Source organism: Ovis aries, chromosome 7 (assembly GCF_016772045.2).
Source record: "Ovis aries strain OAR_USU_Benz2616 breed Rambouillet chromosome 7, ARS-UI_Ramb_v3.0, whole genome shotgun sequence".
Taxonomy (NCBI): domain Eukaryota; kingdom Metazoa; phylum Chordata; class Mammalia; order Artiodactyla; family Bovidae; genus Ovis; species Ovis aries.
Genome location: NC_056060.1, coordinates 60808112 through 60829765, shown reverse-complemented (window position 1 = coordinate 60829765; position 21654 = coordinate 60808112). Strand labels below are relative to the sequence as shown.

Sequence of the window (21654 nt, the reverse complement as noted above, 5' to 3'; positions counted from 1 at the left end):
GATTTAGATTTGTGGGCATTCTGCCCTTGTCCTCTTTTATTTATTTCTTAGTTACTTATTTATTTTGAAGTCCTCTAATAGCACCATCTGGCCTTGTCTCCCCTCATTTAATGGATTTGAAAGATGGTTGTGACGTAAACGATAGAGTGGGGGTAACTTACTTAGAAACCCAGTTTCGCTGCTTGCTAAACAGGAAGGATCTGTCCAGTACCTGTTCTGGGGTAAGTAGGCCCCTGAATTCTGTGTGGTGATTTCTGTTTCGTTAAAGCGCACAAGCAGAGTAAGCAGGAATCAGAGCTTGGATTCACGAAGATACCCATAATTGTTAAGGACTTATTGAAACTGGAGAAGTTCTTCACTTCTTGCTGTTCCATTATAATAAACCTTGGTAATTAGCTTAGTCATTGTTCTTGCATTTGAGTTTCACTAAGTTACAAAGAGTGAAAAATGCATCTGAAACAGGGTCATTTTTCACCCTTCTGAGGCATTTTATGCAGAGTTAAGAGCCTGGCTGAATGCCTAACCATTATTGGTGTAAGAGTAGGAGGTGAACGCCTTCCTTAGCATATTGCAAGATAAAATATTACCTTTTATTTCAATTAATAGACTTTAAGCCTGCCCATTCTAGATTCATTCCTAGAGGAAGCAAGAGGCACTTGGGGTATGCCAGGCAGTCAGCATTTATTGAGTCCCTGTTGCTTGCGAGGAGCTATGCTAGCCAATGTTCCAGCATCACATGAGGCAGACATGTTTCTCTACATTAAACTTAGTGAGAATCTAAAGAAACAGAGAATGGCAAAACTGGATCATTTGGCAAGAAATGTAAATCCGCATCTTTTTCTGAAGCATGTTATTTCATCCTAAAGGTTTTAAGGCAAGATTGTCCATACCAGATATGTACAAGGGGCCAATCTTCCTGCCTTCAACAGTAATAATGCAGTGTACTAGTAGTGTAATTCACATGGTGAAACTGTCAGTGGAGCTGGAGATCTTGCTTTCAGTAGCTCCTGTGAATGGAGACTTAACGTTAAAATCTACCAAAGCCAGTGTCTTAGGTTGTAGCTTATTTTGTGAACAGCTGCCAACTTCCAGTTGGGGGAAAAAAAGTGTGTTTTGATTTATTCCCATGACACGTGGTGAGAATGCAAATCATATAAGCATATCATAACCTTTTCAGTTACGGTGGCTATTGTCAGGCTGACTTTTTCTCCTCAGACCTGACAGCAGTGGCAATGCAGCTGATAAGTGAATCTGCTTCCATTCATCCCAACAGGAAAACTAGGAAATGTTCTTACTTTGAAAAGCAACTGTTTATGTAACCAAGAGCAATCAAATCAGTGCTCCACATAGGTACCACATGAGGTATACTTATTTCTCAAACTTTTCTTTTCTGTTAAGCTTTTGTTAACTCACCCAGATTAGCATTTTAACAACCCTGAAGTGAACTTCTGCCATTCTCTCTACTTGGACACAGTATGTAGATCATCCATCATTCTGTCCTTGGCTACAACAGGCTGCTGGCTCCATCACCATTTGGAGCTACACAGAATCCATCCGACTGTGAACAGCACAGCTGGCTACAGCAATTTTTTCTTCCACACCACTGGCAGCATTGTCTGGCTGTGGTAACTAAAGTTAACACCCAGAACAGGAAGTTTCCATTGTTTGCCAACCTGTGCTGGGCCCCTCACCCACTTTAGGGGTGGTGCGGGGGTTGGGCACCTGCAGAAAGACCCTGCTGGCTTGCCGTGGCCTGTTCCACTTAAGAGAAGGTTTGCCTCAACCTTACAGGACTCACAGAAAATCCTCTTCAGACTTGATACAATTAAATCACCAGAATTACAGAATTAGAGTCATTCAGTCATCACTCATCCTAGACCTTTAAAACTCAGTCTATCAAAAAGGGGAAGAAAAGAATGAAGTGCCTTTAGCTGGTGATCCCAAATGACTGAAACAGAAAAAGACCCTGTCTGGTTGTTTGAAGAAGTGAACGTATCATTGTTTTATCTCTATCACAAAGAACATGGAATGGACCTAAAATCTGAGACCCAAGCCTAATGGAACCCAGTGCATTCTATAACATTTTTTAAATCTTCCTTTTACTCAGTTAAGATACCTGTTACAGTAGCCATTGCTTATTAAAGCGAGAATGGCATGAATAAGGTGGACATGTTTGTAAGGTTATGTTGCCAAGCTTTTAAAAGAAAAAGATTTTATAAGTACTGCTTTTGGAGTTTGATATAGGAAGGGGAAAAGACCCTGATGCTGGGAAAGATTGCAGGCAGGACGAGAAGGGGACAACAGAGGATGAGATGGTTGGATGACATCAACTCCGGGAGTTGGCGATGGATAGGGTGGCCTGGCGTGCTGCAGTTCATGGGGTCGCAAAGAGTCGGACACAACTGAGTGACTGAACTGAACTGAACTGATAGGAAGGGGAAAGGGTCTCATAATTTGGTGGGAGCTAGTCTTCTCACCTCTTTTTCTAATGTTTACTAATGAAATCATTGGAAAAGATTCTGATGCTGGGAGGGATTGGGGGCAGGAGGAGAAGGGGACGACCCAGGATGAGATGGCTGGATGGCATCACGGACTCCATGGACATGAGTCTGAGTGAGTTCCAGGAGATGGTGATGGACAGGGAGGCCTGGCGGGCTGCGATTCATGGGGTCGCAAAGAATCGGACACGACTGAGCGACTGAACTGAACTAATGAAATCAGCTACAAGATACCTGGGATGATGTGATGATGATGGTGGAGAAAGAGGAGAAAGCAGCAACCTTGACAACTATCACTTATCATTAGTCTGCTTACTAATTTCTAGGTACTACGCTAAGATCTTTATCTTAATTATGTCATATAATACTCAGACAGCTGGGATGATTAAGGCGGGTTCTGTTATTATCACTGCTTTATCAAAAAAGCTGAAAAAGAAACTCAAGCACCTGAGAAGTCAGGTCATTGTCCTGAGATCATAGAGCAGAGAAGTAGTGGAGTCAGTATTTGAACTCAGGTCTGCCTGACATCTCAGCCCACCGTGCTATCACCGCACTGAATTGTTTTCAGGAATCCGGACCTCCAGGCAATTTTCTGACTCCTTGATACTTCTGACATTCTTTTTCAATAAAAGAGTTCTATTTTGAGGGAAATCTTTGCATTGATTGAAATGATATGTGCAGAATATGTATGCTCTTAACTTTTGGCCTTTCTCTGAACAAAACTGTATTGACACACTCGTCTTCATTTTAATTCCTGTTAGGCAAATAATTATGACATACCCTTCTTTTCAAGTGTCCTAGGGTAGCATCTTCTCCCACCATTTTTTCCCTGTTAGGTTTTCCTGTCCAAAATTGCATGGCACAGGACAAATGGCAATATTCATCAGTCTACCAAAAAGTGCTTCTGCGTCAGAGTGCGATTGACATTCATTTCCCTCATCTTGGCAGGTGAAGATCCATTATGTATCTTTGTCCCATTTCCCAGGAGTATTTATGGGCCCCATCAGCAAAGACAGTGAGAGCTGCAGCTGTTCAAGCTTTAGTGGCATGACGATGAAAAGTGTATTACTGAAGTTTGACTGCATATTATACTATAATATACACTTTTCTTACCTATAGCTGAGGGAGAATCCTTTTACCTCTGTGAGTAATCAGATATGTTGTTTGAGAAATCATCACCCATGCATCAGCATTTTTGGTTGATCTTTTTGATTCAGGATTCCTATGGGAGGGAAAAAAAATACACATTACCACTACCTATAGTGCTGAAATTTAAGGTTTCTAACATTTATTTATGGAAAGGAAATACGGGTTTTAAAAAGTCCAATATGTTGGTACATGTATAAAAAGTCCTTGGGAAGATCTGCAATTACTTAGCCTATTATTGGAGTCTGTATTTAAAAATAAAGTCAGGAGTTTCTACTCAGGCGAGGAACTGGCACATATGAACCAGAGCAGATGAAGCTCTTTGAGAAAATAACACTTCCATTCCCAGGAGCCAGCTGTCAGTAGACCAGGGACGCAGACTCCCCCCAGCGCCTACATTGGTCGAGGCCTCCTTTGTTGTTAGAAGGGTCTCTGGAAACACTTTTTGGTCCGCAGAGTTGTCTACATATATCCCCAAACCTCCCCCTGGGTAATTGGTAGATCAAGTAAATATATTTTTAAAAGCTGTTGAAGAAGAAGAAGAAGGAGAGATAGAAAAAAGAGGGATAAAGAATGTTGCAGTTGCTTCTGTTTCTATCATTGCTGGGGTAACCATTTGTTCATACAGCTAATTTTTACCAAGTATCTACTCTGTACAAGGAGGTGCCAGGGTGGGGAAACAGTTCAAAGAAGAACTGACATGGATCCAGAGCTCAAGGCCCTTACTGAGTGGTGTATTGAAGACGAGGTAAACACATAGCCAAAATAAAATGGCCAGTGTCTTAAGTGCCAGAACACACACGGACCTATGGAAATTGAGAGCAGTGAGAAGTTATTTCTGGCTAGGGTGGTTAGGGAAGGCTTTGTGGAGCACTGATATTTGAGCTGGTCCTTGAACTAGGTAGGATTTGGACAGGTGGACACTGAGGCGCAGTAGGCGAGGTGCTGAGAGGGAGGGCATTCCAGGCATAGAGAACAGCTTAGGCAAAGGCCCTGGGATGGGGGCGGGGGTCTAGCTCACTTGCCCTCTTCTGAGTCCTGACCTAGACTTGTGTTTCAGGTGTGAAGAAGCAGTTTGCCAGGCAAATCCACAAATATTTACTGAGTGTCTCTGGTCTACTGTACTGAGCCGATCAGCAGATGGCCCTGCAGCTTAAGCCATCAGAATGGATGGGATCAATCTTGTGATGATTCAGGAGTTTGCTTCGTGATCAGAGCTAAAACCCCCACATCAACTGCCAACTGGTTCAGTGTTACACAGGGCATGGCAAAAGGATCACGTGGTTTGCCTCATATTACCCTGCAAGCCAGTTTCCCCCGCAGAGGGGTTTATAAGAATCAGATTAGAAGTTTGCTGCATCATGGGCTTCAGCTTTAACTTGAAAAGACTAGGTGTAGACTCTTAACAAAGAACACGTTGCATATGTAGGTAGGGGTTTGGGGAGGATGTGGAGGTAGGAAGTGGAAGAGAGAGAGCAGCAACTTGTTGAAACCGTAAGAAAAGCATGAGTTGGACTCCAGGTGCTCCTTTGACTGCAGCCCCCAGGTGCTTAGGTTGCTTGATTCACCCCTGTAACTTAGCAGAGTGTGTGACACATAGTAGACATGTTGCAAATATTGTAGTAAACGTGTTGAGTCTTAACTTCTTATTCGATTGTAGTTATAATCTATCATGCCTGGTGAAGTGTGCAAGCAACGGGGTTGGAACTCTGGCAACCTTCTCCTGATAGAACAAGTGAAACAGTAGCAGCAAACAACTTGGAGTTACTAATGTAATGCTTCCCTTTGGAAGACCCCATCCTTGAGTGACCCTGGGGATCCAGCACCCCTTCCTGAGTCTGAGCTTTGAGGATAAACTCACCACCCAACTACTGGCTCCCCTGATCCTGCCTTCCCAACTCCCTTACCTCCTCCCTGCTTCCCCCCATGCCCATCCCTCCTCTATGTGGGGCTGTTTGGGTATGAGGATTTCCAAGCCGTTATTAACCCCTTGAGTTCCCATAAATTGTAATCAGCCCACAGTTACATTGAACAGTGGAGGTGATAAGCTTTCTGGGCTTCCCTGGTGGCTCAGTGGTAGAGAATTCACCTACCATTGCAGGAGACCAAGGTTCGGTCGACCCCTGGGTTGGGAAGATCGCCTGGAGAAGGGAATGGCCACCCATTCCAGTATTTTGTCTGGGAAATTGCAGCGATAGAGGAATCTAGCAGGCTATAGTCCACAGGGCTGCGAAGAGCTGGACACCACTGAGTGTCTAAACAACAACATAAGCTTTCTGAGAGGAAATACCAGAGGTTCTCAGTAGTATAAGCACGAGAACACATACTAAAGGGAAAGTAAAATGAAAACAATTGCACTAGGGGATGATTAAGCCAATTGCGTGGCCAAGAAATGCTCCAGTGGTTCAATTTTCCTTGGTATATTTAAGTCTTTTATAAGTTAACGGTTACATGACAGTCTGAGAGCAGATTCTTAGTCTGAAGAATCACTGCCAACGAAAGATCAATCAGAAATGATAAGATAGGTCAATGGGGAAAAAGGGTTAAGCATATACCAATTCAGTATTAGGAACTTTTCAGGAATATTCCAGTGACATAAAGCAGAGAACCTGTTGGATTTAATAATTAGGCTGGCTTCTACCCAATTACTTTCTGAAGTGAAGGGCATGCTGCCTCCCCTTGCGTAGAACACAGTTGCCTTCCAGACAAAACCTAAAATAAACCGTCCTGGCTCAACTTGCCTAATAATAACAGCTAGCCCTCACCGTATGCTTACCGGGTGCTGTGGCCATGTGCCTAGTACTTTACGTATGTTATCTGATTTAATCCTCATGCTGCCCCTGAGAGTGGAGGATGCATGAATAGCTAACTCAGAATTAGCATTTATTAAATGCTTACTGTGTGCTTGATACTCTTTTAAGTAAATATATTAAATCTTCTGGTCAGAATTCTTTGAGGTGGGTGCTACTCTTATTACTCCTATTGCACAGGGGAAAACAGGGATGGGAGATTAAGTAGTTTTACCAGGGTCAGACAACTGATGAGTACTAGAACCAGGGGACTTGGGCCCATGAGAAGCAACTTAGTAAGGTGGTTAAGGACATGAACTCTGGCACGAGCTTACTGGGGTATGAGTCCTGGCTATGTGATCAATAAACTGTGTGATTTTGCGCAAATTACTTAACCTCTCTGAGCCTTAGTTTCATGACATGAAAGGTGGACGATGATGAGTGGTAGCCACCTGGTAGGGTGTTTGTGAGACATAAATGAATTAATATTTGCACGGCACTTAGACTAGTGCTTGGCCTGTAGTGCGTACTATATTTATCTCAGTGTCTGTTAAGTAAAAGTAAATGCAGTCTGGCTCCAAGGCCCATGCTTTTAGCCCTTATACTATGCAGTCTTTTCACACGTGGTTCTGTCATATCTCTTTGACTGATACATAGACCTTGAAGCCAATTTTACAACCAGCTCTCCTCCACCCCCACACACTTGCCACACATTCAGCCAGACTGAAGAGGGGAATTTGGCAAGAGAGCTCCAAGGCCCTAGAGATGTACCCGGACCTTGATGCCTAGTTGCCTAGCCCTGACCCAGATAGCAGCCATTTCAGATCCATGATGTCAGAAATCTGGCTCCACTGATGGTTGGGCTGAAGGACAAAATGTAGGTGATTGGCATGTGTTCTATGCTATTTGCCCTCTAGGCCAATTAAAGTGTGAATAACATCATGGAAAATCAGGCCCATTGCTGTCATCACCCACATCTTTGATCTCTACCAGTGGTCCTCAAACTTTAAAATTGATCAGAATCACCTAGGGCTACATGCAGATTCCCAGGGCCCCAGCACCAATGGGTCTGTGTGGTTGGGTCAGGCATGAGGTCCCAGTGTTAGCATTTTCAACAAACTCCTCAAGTGACTCACATTCTATGGTACCTTGACCACAAATGGGGAAATGATGCTCTGGTATAGCCAGAGTTTCTCAAACCTCAGAGCACCTGCAGTTTGCCCAGCATCTTGTAACATTCAGATTCCCATCCAAGCAAGGTGCTAGACTTCAAGACTAGTGTTGGCAGGCCACTGGGTAGTAGGTCAGAAACCTCTTGCCCACAACACAGGGAGAATTCGTAGGAGCCAAAGGCAACCCGGCCAGCTCATGAAAGAGTGAAGAGAGTAATAAAATCTGCTCAAAGCTGAAGAGACTTTTTATTTTTCGTAGTTTGCAAAGGATCCTCCCGGTAAGCAGAAATTAAGAGAGAAAAAGGGCACTCACTTACTTCTGCTGACTGGCGTATATCATTTCATAAATGGAGTCCTGGTCCAGTATTTGTAGCAACAGTCTTTGATTTAATGATAAACTGAGATAAGGGTAATCAAACTTCATGCTTCAGGGCATCAGGTGATTGCCTGCTGCGGTCAGGATGAGATCTTTTCCCTTGTGCTTTGCACAATTGACTACATGCATTTGAGACAAGCCGCAGGCTGCACTTGCTAGAGTTGGGGCAGAAGGCGTGGGCAAAAAACGCCGCTGGATGAGACCACATGGGAAATGGCCTTGTGTGGGATGAACAACCCCGTCATCATTTGGCCTTATCATTTTTGTTTCATTTCAAGAGTCTCCATACCCTCTGTGTACATTTCTATAAGCCACATGATGAAATCGGCAGCCTGCTGTGTCTGGAATGACAGACTCCTAACTTTGGCCAGTAGTGGGCTCTCTGAGTGACCTAAGGGAAGCACTGTCCCCCTCGGAGGCTCTGGCTCCTCATCCTTGGACTCGCAGTTAAAATGAGCATCAAATAAGACAGTGTTGATAAAAGGGCTTCATAAAAACCAAAGTGCCACTCAAAAGTAAGGGATCATTATGATACAATGAATTACACTTTATGGAATCACCATTTATCACAATCATAACATAGCCAACTCATCTCTGTGTAATGATATCATACATAATGGCAGTGAACATTTATTGAGTTCTTCATTTCTGCCAAGCACTAAAGAGTTTTATTTACATTCTCTTATTTAATCCTCATGTCAGCCCTTTGGGGCACATATTTTTTTTTTTACTCCCATTTTTTAGATAAGGGCATGGATGCTCCAGGAGCATCCGTTAGTTTTCTGTTGCTGTTGTAACAAATTACTACAAACTTAGATGTCTAAACAACAGGGATTTGACCTGACAGTTCTGGAGGTTTGAAGTCCCAAATGGGCTTCACTGAGCCAAAGTCGAGGTGTCAGCAGGGCTGTGTTCTTTCCAGAGGCTCAAGGGAAAAATCCATTTCCTTCCCTTTTCCGGCTTTTAGTAGGCTTCCTGGATTTCTTTGCTGTGGCCCCTTTCTCCAAACTCAAAGTTAGCCATCCTATAACTCTGACTTCTCTTCCATAGTCATGTCTCCTTGGATTCTTCTGCCTTCCTCTTCCACCTTTTAAGGACCCTTGTGATTACATTGGGTCCACCCATGTAATCCAGGATAAATCCACCTATTTTAAGATCCCTTACTTAATCACATATACAAGATTCCTCTTTCCATATATTATAGTATATTCACAGATTCTCGGGATTGGGCATGGACATCTTTGGAGATGAATGGGAACATTATTCTGTCCAGTACAATTAGGTACCTGCTAGGAGCACACAGTGGCAGAGTCAGAATTCATGCCCAAACCTGTCTGACTCCAAAGCCCATGATGTCAAACCACTCACTATAAAATCTCCTTGATTCATTCAGTGAAAGAAATAAAATCATAGAATGTAAGTAGTGAGGAGGGCCATGTTACTTTTATAATGTCAATTGGGGGCTTTTAAATCATTATAATAGTAACAATAAAAATATTAACCTTACTGGTCTTCATGTCCTACTTTGTCCTAAGCATTCTGTGAGCAGTTGTTCACTTTTTTCTTAGGAGGGTGAATATTATTTACCTGAATAACTGAATCGAAGGGTTCCTAAATCCAGCTGTCTTTCATGGGGTGACTAAACAAAGAAGGAGTGGGGGACCAGGGGACCATTTTGGAGGACTGTACAAAGGGGTTTTAATGAAGCTACTGGTTCAGCAGAGGATGGACGATCAGAGGTGATGGAGATAACCAGGCTCTCCTTTGCTGGCTCTGACACTGTCTCTTGGCCCGTCGGATGTGGTTCCTCAGGTGACAGTCACCCTGCCCACTCACAGCCAAAACCATGTCCAGTTTGTGAGGCTTTCATGTCCTCAGAGGTCAATCAGGAAATCAGATGCTGTGTTTGATAGAAAGTGTGGGAAGTTATCAGAGATCTCTCCCTCACTCTTTCCTTGTCCTCTCTGCTTCTCTGCCACGCGCTTAATAGCTAATTTGTGAGGCTTAATGTAATTTTAAAGTTCAAAACATGGTCCCATCACTGAAAAGGCCATCAGAGCAGTTTAAAAAGGAGTGAGAGGACAGAGCTGGGAATCTGGAAGCCTGGCCTGGCAACACTACTAGCCAACCAGCTATCTCTGGACAAAGCCCAGGCCTTCTGTGGCCCTAGTGCTCTTATTAGAACAAAGTGAGGTTGGGATGGGCATCAAACAGACTCTAAATGACGTCCAAGTTTCTTTCTAGTAGTAGCATTCCTTAATGTTATATTTATCTTCGTATTTTAATTGCCACACAGTATCACATCTATTGGTGATTTCAAAAAATATGAACCCGTCTCATGAATGTGCATATAACCATCTGTACAAAGACACACACACACACACACACACAAATAGCCCCACTTCTCAAATTTATTATTGCCATTTACATTTTATAACACTTTGCCCTTTTCTTTCAAGATCACTTAAAACTTCATTGCTGCTAATATAGTTTTTTTACTCAATTTTCAGAAATATATAGATAATATTTTCAGTTAGCAGTAATTGCACCTCATTCAGCTCTCAGGGGTTGATACGCTACCATGGCACAATTTCCCTGTAATTTTCAGTTACATCCCTGAAGAGCCATTCCCCATGGAACACATAGGACAGGCAGGGAAAATGAGTTTCAAAGTAGAGAGGCCAAGCCTGATTGGTAGTAGGCTGTTTGCATCGTGTGTTGTAGAAATGTGTGGGGCTGCATCTAAGGTCAGGGAGAAAAAGGATACCTTGACTGATTTGCAGAGTCTTCTATGCGAAATAGAGTGCACGGTAGTCCCAATACAGTACATTTGCCATCTTTAATTTAATTTTTTGAGACATTTATCTCCCTTAAAACAATCATATGTGCATGCTAAGTCGCTTCAGTCATGTCTGACTCTTTGCGACCCCATGGACTGGAAATGCATCAGGCTCCTCTGTCCATGGGATTCTCCAGGCAAGAACACTGGAGTGGGTTACCTTGCCCTCCTTCAGGTGATCTCTACCCAGGGATCGAACCCAAGTCTCTTACATCTGCACTGGCAGGCATGTTCTTTATCACCAGCACCACCTGGAAGCCATCCTCATTAATGATCTCTGTATAGGTTGACGAGTATTTAGTGCAGATGCCATCTGGCGCGATGTCTCAGAACAGAGCTTGAATCATCTGACCTGTGAGAAGGCAAATAAGTAACTCAATGGATAAGTAAACTTGATAATGATTACTTTTGCCAGTTCTTTCCATTTCTTTGTTGTTGTTGTACAGTGACTAAGTTATGTCCGACTCTTTGCAACCCCATGGGCTGCAGCATGCCAGGCTTCCCTGTCCTTCACCATCTCCCAAAGTTTGCTCAAACTCATGTCCATTGAGTTGGTGATGCCATCCACCATCTCATCCTCTGTCATCCCCTTCTCCTCCTGCTCTAAATCTTTCCCAGCATCAGGGTATTTTCCAAGGAGTCAGCAGTCTTGGGCAGAGAATGGGACCACTATGATCAACTTACAGGGAAGAGACTGGTTTATTATTGAAAACATGTTCAAAATCAGCATTTTGTTACAAACTATTTGCAACTGAACAACAACAGAATTTGTTTTTATACATTGTTATATATGCATGTTATATACACCCCACGTAAACATGTTCATGAGGGCTTACAAGCTAGAAAACTTTGGCCTTTGGCCAGAAATATTTTTCTGCCATTATGAAAAAAATTTGCATCCCTGGAACAGCACTTTCATATAATTAGGCAGTTAAAAAATGTAAAAATTATGACATTGGTGGGCAATGCTACAAAAAAGTGGACAGGATATATCAAATGAATTTGCTCTCATATTTTTTTTTCTTTTTCTTCCCTATGGCTTGTTTTAAATGAGGCGTAAGATACCCCTGCTAGATTTATACTTTGAAACATCACAATAAATACAAGCCATAATTATGAAGCCACGCTGGAGAGGTAGAGAGAGAAACATTAACTCTCTTCTCCTCAGTTCTGAGACACATGTGAGTCTGTCATCATGAATGTCACCCACATTTTTGCCTTTCTGTCCCTTCATGAAAGATATTGCAGACCACCTGAGTGGAAATCTCAGCCTGGCGAAGTCTTCCTTCGCTCTTGAGTATACAGTTCAGCCTCTTTTTCTGTTACAGTAATGCAGTGAATCAGATTCTAAAGCCCCATAAAAGATAGGTGAGGAGGCTTCTCCTTTTCCTGTCTTTATCCAAATTTGCAATAAGCTATAAAATTAACCACCTAGATTTTCAATATCAGAAATTTCTACTTTCAGGGTTTTATGACTGCATTTTTGCTCACCAAAGTGAAACTTCACTCAGTCCTTATCAGATAAAAGTCTCATTCCTTAAAGGCAGGCCGTAGCCCTTGCTCTGCTATTTTGTGTATAGCCAACCTTCCAAAGAACTATCAGTCTTCAGGAGTCCAGATGGTCCTAAAGGCAAATTCTGTCTAATGTGCCACTCGAACTCTTGGAACCTTGATTTCCTCACTGGAAAATCAGGATAATATATCTCCTTCATTCACAGTTTGATGTTTTGAGGTCTTTCTTCAGGAGAAATAAATGCAAAGCTCTGAGCATGGTATCTGACATAATAAAACTCAACAAATTGTCATGTTGTTATTGTTACTACTGTTTTCAAATCAGGGATGCTTGGCAATATATGAAATACTTGCATCTGAAGTATTTTGTAGTTTTGCACACGGATAGGTTCTGTAAAATATATCTGGATAGCTACTTCTAAACACAAAGAGAAAAAGAACACAAGACCAGTTCTGCCAAGAAGCTGGCATCTCTTGAGCACATAAAAGCATTGTAACACTACCACATGTAAACCTCGATGTTCACATTTTGGACATGGTACTGGCAACTCCCTTATGCTGGGGCTAGGAAATTTTTTGTGTTGTGAAGTATTTTCAGATTGTGAATTGTGTCGCTTAAATAATGGACCAAGTTCTCAGGGTGACTTACTGTATTAACTCAACCTGTCCCTGGGTCTGAGGTGTAATTTTCTAGCTGCATTCTTTCACTCATTCTCCTACACATTCGTTCACTTTTCCACATGATAGATCATTTTCTAGCTTATTCAGTGTTCAAAGGGACGTTCTTCCCCTTGGCCTCAAAGAGTCTCAGTTCAGTAAGTGCTGGCATAGCTGCAGCTAGGATCGGTTCCATGGATGTGTTACTTGTGCAGTCACAGTTGGCCCCGTGCCTAGAATGTGTTCCTCTAGCCGTCTTGAAATTCTTAATAATTTTTGAATAAGGAGCCCCCGTTTTCATTTTGCACTGGTCCCTGCTTATGTAGCCTCTCCTGATTGCTCCTTTTTTACCAATGCCATTTATTCTGTAGCATCTGAGTGGACAGACATGCGTTGGAAAGAGGCACGTTTTCTGGGTCTGCACGCTCAGGCAAGGCACATAATTTCCCTGGGCCTTGGTTCTCTCAGTTGTAAATTGATGCAGAATAGACATGGTGTTCAGGGCCACTGCTAATAATCTGCACACTTCAAGAGAGTGTAAGACATGAGTGTCAGATGACATCAGGCCTGGGTTTGGGTTATAACTGGGGTGACTAGACTCTCAAAACTTAAAGTTATGGTATAGGGATTATATGAGATCAAAAAAAAAAAAAAAAAAGTAGAAGTAAGGACTCTTCTTGAGAAGTTGAGCTGTATAGCTGAAACTTTTGACCTCTAGACTAGGCCTACATGCCGTATGGTGATTTTATAACATAGAATCAAATTGATTCAGTGCTGGAATTATTCTGCTCATTTCATTTGGATCTGTCCTTTCCTCTCTATAGATTTTATGTTGATATCCCAGAGGAGATGTAACTCACTCCAGGACTTTTGCCACGCTTAGGAAAAAAATCTATATCTGAGACTTTAAAACTCTAATATACAAATATTGGCATCCTTGAGAGTTCTCTAATTTACTGCCTCAGTTTTGTATATTACAAGGTGATAAACTATTTAGCCAGCCCACTGGCATGGGCCACTGACCAGTTAAAACAGACCCCACAATGTGGTGCCAAGTGAATGCTGGTTCTGGGTCTATTCTGTGTAGTCTTTTCTCTAACATTTTTATTGGAGCATAGTTGCTCTACAATGTTGTATTAGTTTCTGCTGTGCAGTAAGTGAATCAGCTATATGCATATGTATATCCCCTCTTTTTTTTTTTATTTCCTTCCCATTTAGGTCACCACAGAGCACTGAGTAGAGTTCCCTGAGCTATGCAGGTCCTCATTAGTTATCTGTTTTATACGTAGTATCAATAGTGTATGTATGTCAATCCCAGCCTCCCAATTCATCCCCCACTCCACTTTCCCCCTTGGTATCCACACATTTGTCCTCTAAGCCTGTGTCTCTATTTCTGCTTTGTACGTGAGATCGTCTCTCCCAGTTGTCTTCAGATTCCACATATATGCATTAATATACGATGTTTGTTTTTCTCTTTCTGACTCACTTCACTCTGACGACAGTCTCCGAGTCCATCCATGTGTGCGTGCTAAGTCACTTTGGTTGTGTCTGACTCTTTGTGACTGCATGAACTGTAGCCCTCCAGGCTCCTCTGTTGATGGGATTCTCCAGGCAAGAATACTGAAGTGGGCTGCTGTGGCCTCCTCCAGGGGGTCTTCCCAACCCAGGGACCAAATGCGTGTCCTAATGCACCTCCTGCATTGGCAGGCAGGTTCTTTACCGCTAGTGCCACCTGGGAAGCCCAGGTCCATCCATGTCTTTACAAATGACCCAATTTCTGGGTAGTCTTAAACTTAGTTTTAACTTTTAGAAAAGGTGCTACTCTACTTATGGTGGCCCAAATATCTAGTTCTGTGGAGACCCAGTCGCTCCAGGGTTCAGGAAAGAGGCACCAATAATGAATCTGCATTTACTCTGTGTGAGAACCATGATTTTTCTGGTTTGGTCATTATGACACTTTGGAACACTTGCAAACTCTGTATTAAAACTTATAGCTGTTTAATGGGAAGCACAGATTTCAGGTATACTCAGGTTTTTTATCAAGTTGAGCTACCAACTTGATAAGTAAATATGTATCAAATAAAGACTATCAAAGAAAAACAACTTTAATTGAGATGTAGCAATTATCATTTTTAGATAGATCTTCATTTCTGCCTGGAGCCACCTTCCACTTGAGCAGATTTTAGACCGCAAGAGAATTTGATGCTCCAAGTGTCTCTCATCACCCATCTAAACATTTATATCATTTAAGTGGACCTTTTCCACTTTCCAAACATGTTGTTGGCCTGTTTAAGTACAGAGATGGGAGGCTGTTCTGTAATGTTAAAGCCCACAAACATCTCCAGTGTAAGCCACAGTACCACGGGCCAATTAAAATCAAAATCTTGATGCTACAGACTTCATCACTTAAATATTAAGCAGTTTTTACTTTGACACTAATCAAGAGGTGTTAATGTAGATTCTTTTAAACAACTCAATTTAAGGTGTGTATATGAGAAAAAGAATAGTAATCTTTTTGACTTTTGAGAGCTGGAAGTATCATCTCTGTGGGCCTCCTAAAAGTTACTCAGTTTAGCGGTTGTTTATTCACTTATTTTAATTTAATTTAACCTCATTTAATTTTAGTTTATCTTGGTAGAGAACATCTTGACTTCTGCCTGTTTTATTGTCTGTGTGCAATAAGATGCTTAACTTAGGAGCCTTGGAACCAAATAGGATTTTGTACTTTAGCTCCCAAGACTTTTCTTGAGCCCCTAATGACTGGCTGACTGATGTGTTTACATTTATATTAGTGTTGAGTGGGCTCATTCAAAAAGGGCTACAGATAGAGCTGATGTCTGACTTCTTGTTGCTCTAATACCTAGAGGCAGATTTATGGAATTATCTTTCTCTGCTATGGAATTTATTTTATGACTAAGAAAAATGGCTCAATGTAACCAAATTCTGAAATGGATTCAATGTTCCAGCAGCCATTTATCTTTTAAAGTAAATTGTAAACAGCTCTGCTTGGACATTAGCTTAGGAAAATGTGTATTTAATGTTTGGCTACACACACAAATGAAAGTATGTTTAATGCTTAGAATGGCACTTATGTGGCTCATGGTGAAGTAGGTTGATGACTCCAGCAAGAAGGCTGGCAGAGAAGTCATCCTTCTTGCCACTCCGCTCACCGGGCTATAAGAGGAAGTTTGAAATTTGAGTGAGCCAGGTCTTTCTTCTCCATTTTCCTGTGCATGTTTTTAGGATAGAGAAAGGAGACCTTAAAGCCAGTGTTTAAACAACCAGGGTAAAAATGGGTTTGGCTTTAAATATCCAAGGACACAATTGCAATCAATTACCTTTTGCTTTTACTGGCATGCACTTGATCACTGAGAAGTCTAAACCAGGTTTTCTTTCTCCTATGTGACTAGAATTCTTAATTTTTAATGCAAAAGACAAACACCATCTTACTAGCACCAGGAGTACAGCAGTGATTTTGAATTGGGGTGGATCTTTGTGAAAATCAGATTAAAGTTCACTTTAAAAGTAGAAACTGTTGTTGCTGGTTTTATTTTAGCACTTTATATTTTGGAAGCCTAGGAAAGAAAAAATTGAAGGTTAAAAGTGGCGGGGGTGGTGCGGGGTGGGAAGCAAAGCCAAAATTATGATATGCTGACTTAACTGAAATCTCTGAATTACCTCCATTTTCTTTTATTAGATGCCCAGAGTGTAAAAATGATATATAAAACTATAGAGGACTTATTTTCTAAGACATTATCATCTAAAATAATGTTTTAAGAGACAGATTCCACAGGATCCAAGTATTAGTTCTTGGCTTTGGTCAACAGGTCAATAATTGCCTTCATCAGGAAAATGTTTAGCTTATTTGGGTTGGAGAGTGATTTTATATCTTTACTGGATCATCGCTCAATCTCTCCTTTTATAATGTTAAAAGTATTATTCTTAAAAGGGAAAAATCCTAAAATAGCTTATTTTACTTTTATTCCCTTTTAACATTTGTCAATATGTATCTCTGTTTTTATAGAGTAGTAATTAATGAACATATAATTTTATACTCTGATTTCCCCATTTGGTATTACATCATAAACTAAGGATTACTGGTCTTCATTATTATCATCTTAATGGTTGCATGATATTCCATGAGCCTGGTATAATGTACTTTTATTTTTACTACTTCTCCATGTTAAATAAGCATCTTCCTTGTTCTTCTTTAGATCTTTTGCTTAGGATAAAGTATAAGAAGCAAAAATCACTGAATCAGGGTTAGTATTGTTAGCATACATGGATGGGAGCATGTGTGTACACACTGACAAATTGTTTTCTGTATGTTGTAACTTTTTTACCCTGCCATGTGTAATATATCAATCAATTCCAATTAACATTATATATCATCCTTGAGAAAAAAGACATGTATTTGCCTTTTGTAAAATACACCTTGGTGATATAATTTGCATTCCTGATTATTAACAAGAAGCCTGATGTTTCTTTAGAAACTGAGACAAGACCTTTTAGGAACAAGTTCAGTCCTGCTGATACCTAGACAATCTGCAGGCTGGGAATTGTGTGAGCATCTACATTCGGACCAGCAGCTTCCTGTGCCTCTGCCATATACTCAGCTCTGACAGCTAATTTCAGTCTTCAGCTGGACCAAGAGGAAAAAGCAAAACAAAGCAGTATTTCAGGCCCCAGAGAGTACCTTAAAGGATCTAGGAGAGGATTCTCCCCAAAACATGCAGTATATCAATTATCTAGCTTCGTTAGAGATCATTGCAAAACTGAGTGTTTAAAATAATCGCGATCATTCATCCGACTCAAAAATCTACAATTTGAGCAGAGCTCAGCACTGGTCCACTTTAAATCAGGTAGGGTGTCTCAATTATGGGCTGGAGGATCCATTTCAAAATTGGCCCACTCATGTGGGAAGCCCATGTGTGTTGCCTATAAGCTGGGAGGTCAACTAGGGCTGAGCCTTAGTCTCAGAGACTAACCCACAGTCTAGTCTCTCTCTACGTGGGCCTCTTCATGAAGACCTGATAAACAGCATGGGCTTCCTCGTACTATGGCGTGTGTGTGTGTGTGTGTGTGTGTGTGTGTGTGTGTGTGTGTGTGTGTTCAGCCATGTCTGACTGTGTGGCCCCATGGACTGTAGTCCACCAGACTCCTCTGTCCATGGACTTTTCCAGGCAAGAATACTGAAGTGGGGTACCATTTCCTACTCCAGGGGATCGTCCCAACCCACGGATGGAACCTGAGTCTTTTGTGTCTCCTGCCTTGGCGGGCAGATTATTTTTTTACCACCAGTGCCACCTGGGAAGCCCCATATTATGGTGGCTGGGTTGAAAAAGTATCTGAAGAACCAGAAATTGGAAACTGCCCACTCATTACCTTCTGGACATACAGGCGACAAAACATCAGTTCCACCATATTCTACTCTGTTCGGGCAAGTCATATCCGAGACTCAAAGGAGGGATCTATGTGCCCACTTCTCAATGGGAGCAGTAGATGATATTTGGGGGCCATGTTTTTGAGAGGCTAAGAATCTAGATATTTGAAACATCATAGTCTGGGAGGTATTATAGCATTGATCTCTACCCTTGCTTTCTAGAATACTCCAGGAATGAGTTCTCCAATTATTTAACTCACCTTTCCCACAGCAGGGAATTCAGTCATTGGGTTGTGTCTCTTCACTAACTTTTCCACTAGCAGCATTCTGTCCATTCCCCACCCTTCCCTAGGAAGCCAGGTCTCAGGGCTTTTAATCATCTATGTCATGGCTCTTTTCTTCCAAGACAGCTATTAGAAGTGGGCCTGAATATGTGATGCATCTCAAAAAAAAAAATAACAACTTTAAGTATATTTGGTGCATTTACACCAGTAAAATGTGTATCATCTGGTGTGCTGGCAGATTCCGGGACAGAATTTATACCATAGAAGACGCTGAAATCACCAGAGGTGGTCTTCAGGAAAGATTAGATTATCACAGGGCAGGGAAGACAGAAACTCTATTGACAAACCCAGAGTTATGTCAATAATGATACTAACAGCAATAACCATGATAGCTAAGACTTCACTTATTTGCCTACACACTTTTCAAGATTTTCTGAATATTAAGCCTGTAACCAGTCCTAAACATTCCTTTAAGATAGTCTACTTGTTTTCTATTTTTTACAGGTACAAGGCAAAGTAAGTTTTCCAAGGTCACATAGCTAATGGGTAGTAGAACCAGAATATCCTTAAACCCCATTTCCTCAATGAATTGTATGGGGGTGTTTATTCTCAGGCACAGTAGAAGATGGGCTGTCGTCTCATGGCTCCTTCTGTGGGCTTCCATATTGACCCCCTTTTTCCAGCTGTTTCTCAGGTTTGAGATGGAGTATGGATAAGAGTTTCCTCTCCGCTGTTCTCTTATTGGTCATTGATAATAGAAAGAAAAGAAGTAGATGAGCCTTCAGAGGCGCAGACTTTCCTTCTTATGTGCTCCCTGCCACATCCATGCTGCCTGGCCTGCTGGACATTTCCAGGAAGGAATTCTCAAGGAAAGCTTTCTTTAACTCTGGAGACCCAGGAGCAGAGGGACCTGGTGGGCTTTCCACCCTCAGTTTGTGTCCACACAGGAGGAGCACCTGAATAAGAAGGTTCCCTGATTTTGGAGGTGGGTCCCCACTGGACCCCTGCCCTGTCACCTCGCCACCCCTCCCACCCCGACACACACCAGAAACAGCTCGAAGACTCTGATGCTGGGTCAGAGATGGTAAGGAAAAGGCCCTGGCCACTTCAAAGGTGGAGGTAGGAAGAAGAGGTGGAAACCAACTCCCACGACTTAGGGTGACAGGATCTTTGCTCACTTCCTGCATAAAAGTCCTCTTATTATTTTGTTGTTTCATAAAATCTTTTATTTATTTATTTGTCTGCTGCAGTTACCTGCTAGGTCATTAGACTAGAAGACATGAATGCTGTTTATCTCTTCAAATAACAATAATAAAAGCAAGCTAAAAATATGACTATGCTTTTCTTAATAAATTAAAAAGGCCCCTTTCTCTTCTCCTTTCCGTTTCTTCTGCATTATCTTTTTCTGGTGTCGTGATTAAGACCACAGACATTGGAGTCCAACTGACTTAAGCCCTGCTATTTAGTTTTGTGACCTGAGGCAGATTACCTTTTTTATTTTCTTATCTGAAAATGTGGGAAAATAGCACCGGCTTCCTAAGGAGTGTTATTAGCACAGTGCCTCGTGTTTCCTTAGCATTCAACCATGGCTTGTTGTGCTCAGAATCATCTCCACTTTTCCCGTTTCTAGCATGTGCCTGTTACTGGGAACTCCAGGTATGTCCCATGAAAATAAAAGAGGAGTATGTTACTCGGCAAACGCTGCTGTCTTAGAGAAGTGGACATGGGAAATATTTCATGTAGTGGCCCATGAACTTATTTCCACTAAGAAGTCTCAGATCCTGCCTTTCAGGAACTCACTCTCATCAGAAAGAAAGACAAACTTGTAGATGGTCAGTGCAACCTACCGTGGTCAACCCACAGTCAAAATGGATGGAATGTTGCAAAAAGAGAGAAACAGACAAGGGTTCAAATTGGTGAAAAGTCCTAAGAAATGAGTAGGAACTTGCCATCAGAGAAGTCATGGAAACGGTCCCTGGTCCAGAGAACAGCAGGAGCCGAGAGTCAACAGCCCATCAGCGCCCTCAGCTTGCAGAGTAGCTGCATCCAGGGAAACGGGAAGGTTCATCTGAACCAAAGTAGAAGCAATGTCCGTGTACCGTCCTGTTGCAGACTGGGACCAAATAAAGCACTGATAATAACACTACTACTTCACACGTATAGCACCTTTACAATCTACAGAGTATTTTTACTCTCATTTTCTCACTTGTCCCTTTAAAACACCATGGTGAGTTAGTCAGCAGTGATGCTTCCTTATCTCACCTCCATAGAAGCACTGGGCCGGCCTAAGAGCGTGGGAGGCTGAAGAATCCAGCACATGTGAATAGTAACCTTGCCCTGGGATCCCTCTGTTCCTCTGGCCTCCATCTCTTCTCCCTTGGGCAGGCTGGATGCTGCAAAAGACACAGTAAGCAGAGAAGGCGTAAAGGATCACTCGAGACAGAACTTAGGGCCTGGGAATTTTGGATTAGGGCACCTCTGAAAGGAATGCCCCCACCTCCCTTGGCTTGAGGGTCATGCCTATTGGTGGCTTCTGCTCCTTGATTTCCTGCCACCCTGAGGGCTGACTAGGACCTTAGCATGTAAAGCATGAAAGAGGCAGCTCTCCATCCCCCAGCTTGGTGTAGACACAACTTTGGAGGAAATTCTGAGGTTCCTCCCATCTTTCTTCTCCAAGTACCACTTACCAGTTCTCTGCTGAATCTCCTTGTAAGCCCACTTTTGTCCCCGTATCCTTTATACAAAAGACCTCCAACCCTCCATCTCCCCTGAATTTTTAATCTTTCCTTTTTATCAAGGAGCTGTGAGTTTGTGATAAGGGTGGATGATAAAAAGGAAAGCCAGCCATACTTTTCCCTCCAAAGGTAAGCCACACTTTCCCTCCAAAGGTAATTTCAAGTGTTCAGCCTGTTTGCATGAATAAAGCACCAATTATTTTTCTATACCTCCCCAGGATGCTGCCTGGGACAGCAGTAGAATTGTGGGCCCCAGGTCCAAG

The 21654-nt window shown here is 42.1% G+C and overlaps 1 protein-coding gene across 44 annotated transcripts in view; it reads left to right on the top strand.

Moving 5' to 3' along the window:
• SEMA6D (semaphorin 6D) overlaps positions 1–21654 on the top strand; it is a 645898-nt gene that overhangs the window by 591665 nt on the left and 32579 nt on the right. For 8 of the 44 annotated variants that reach the window (XM_060418634.1, XM_060418641.1, XM_060418623.1 and 5 more), the window contains exon 2: positions 21455–21520. The exons of 34 other annotated variants lie outside the window; for them this stretch is intronic. The gene's annotated coding sequence lies outside the window, so the exon portion shown is untranslated. Of the gene's footprint in view, positions 21521–21654 lie in introns of all 44 variants that reach the window. 2 more of the 44 variants (XM_060418628.1, XM_042252510.2) reach the window with 1 other exon arrangement.